This window comes from Dunckerocampus dactyliophorus, chromosome 15 (genome assembly GCF_027744805.1).
Source record: "Dunckerocampus dactyliophorus isolate RoL2022-P2 chromosome 15, RoL_Ddac_1.1, whole genome shotgun sequence".
Taxonomy (NCBI): Eukaryota; Metazoa; Chordata; class Actinopteri; order Syngnathiformes; family Syngnathidae; genus Dunckerocampus; species Dunckerocampus dactyliophorus.
Window position 1 is genome coordinate 22,036,966 of NC_072833.1, and position 2,487 is coordinate 22,039,452.

Here is a 2,487-nt window from a genome sequence, read left to right on the forward strand (position 1 = left end):
GTATTGCGGGGGGGCAGAGCACAGTATCGCCAAGTGTCCTGATCGACCTGCACAGCGCCCCAGATCACCCGCAGACTCAACAAAGCCATGCTAAACTAAGCTAACCCCGCTAGCTGGCATTCAAGGAGTTTCCGCCAACTGGTGTTTATCGACATTTCAACATGTTTAGGTCAGGAGGGGGCGGTTTAGTTTTTTGTAATGACATTCCGCCACAATTGAGCCATCCGCCGGGGAAATACACCCCCACCCAAACGTTCTCCTCACGATGACAGCATTCATTCACATTATGTCAATTTCTGCGATACTCCGTGTTAAACAGTAAATTCCGTTTTTATTGACCAATTCCGCGATTCCGACCACGATTCTGTTAACACATAATCATGACCCTGCTTCACAATGGGGAATATAGCCATGAACCAATTGTCCAGGATTTTGTGAAATGGTGTGACCACTTTTATCTTGCTGAAATGCAAACAAAACTAAATACCTGGTATTTGATTTTAGGAAAAAAAAAAATGCTACAGTGTTGACCCAGCGTCTATCCAGGCACAGGTGACTCAGCACAAATACCTGAGCACAATCACACCATTGTGTGGTGGGCTGTAAAAAGAGACACCAGCGCCTGCACTGTCTCAGGAAACTGTCCGTTTTTAACATTGACAAGAGTCTTATGATGATCTTTTACCGCACTTTTATTAAATCTATTTTATCTTTTTGTTTACTGTCTTGTTTTGGAAATGGGTCTGCAAAAAATAAGACCACCCTCAATCAGATTGTCAAATTTGAAATACTGATATCTATTCATTTACAGTATCTGTACTGGACAGACTAAAGTCGAAACAGAAATCAACGAAAGGGAGAGCAGTGAAGCACGCAAGCGTATTCACGAGGTGAGCTGTCTCTCACACCCCGCCTGAAAGTTCACCGCTCTGGAGTTGCTTATCCTTCAATTATTAGAAAGAAACGTACAGTATCACTGATCACGCATACTTTAAACATCCAGCAGCAACGGATTGTCATGACTACTTTTTGCTGAAAAATCTACTGAACTAAGTTGACGATCTACCTCGGGAAAGACTTTGTTTACGCTGCTTTAGCGGAGAGGTGTTACCCCGATGACGTCACTTCCGAAAATGAGGCTGAGCTGCGAGTTCACAATGAACTATAAATCAAATTTTTGCAAATTTACCGTTCGCATTTACAAATCGAACAATATACAACATAATTACAAACAATATATAACACATTTAAGCAAAGTTGACACTCATGTCAGGGACCCTTTTAAAGACAAATCTTAGTTTTTTATTATAAGTATCAGCATTTTAGCTTTTTCTTCTTACATTATTCCTTTTTGCTGTATTTTTCCACTTTGCTGTGTTTTTTAATTTCATTTCTGCAATGAGCCACGTTTGACAGATGGCCCTTCGCCCACATGGAACGTGTTTAAGCACGAAGACGAGGTGTTGCCAGGCGACGAGAGTGTCCAAGCTCTGCCTTCTTGGCTCTGTCGCTGGTCAGTGGTTGGACTGCATTGGAGAGGGGTGTATGCAGCTTTCAGAATTGGAGGTGGAGCTCCACTCCTGCTCGCCTGTGCATTAAATTACCAAATAAATGCATGACGCAAGAAACACTTCCTGTTTTTCAATTTTAATGCACACCCCACTCACAAAATAGAGCGACCATGTCGCTAAACTGTCAACACGGATCTCTTCTACGTATGAGGCGTTTGGTGAAGTGCCTTTAGGATCGGAAGGAAGACACCCCTAAACCCTTTATCTTCCAATACGATACGCCTGACTTTTATTTCCGCTACTAACTTGGAGCAATAGTAACTTCTACCGGGTGATCGGCGGTCTCTGTAAAGTTAGAGCTCAGCCAGGACAGCAGACAAGTCCAAACATCTCCGTGTTTTGATCTATCAAATCCTAAGTAACTTTGATCAAATATAGAATTACTACAGCTTCTGCTTGGACATTAACACGGCGGCAGCTGTTCCCCTCGTCACTCGTTGACGCTGGGAACACCAAGGTAGTTGGATTGCAAGGTTTATAGTGTGCGTAAAACACAATGTCTTCCATATGACTGTATTATCATATGCCATATCTTTTTTTACCCCACCATATACAGTGTGTGTGTGTGTGTGTGTGTGTGTGTGTGTGTATATATATATATATATACACACACACACACACACACAGTATAAATAAGTATATAAGTGTGTGTATTAAAATATATATAGTTTATATATGAGTAAATATATAAATCATTATTTACCATCTGCAACAAAAATAATACTAAAAATGGCCAAAAATAATAAATATTATCTTTTTAGATTTTAAAAAGGTGCTTGATTATTTAGCCAATGACAAAACCATAAAGTGTTTTATAATGATCAACAGTATAAATAAAAAATGACCCGAGGAGGAGGGGGGGGCGGTATCATGTTGTCAGAAGAAGAGGGAGGGATTTTTCAATCCTGCACTCAGG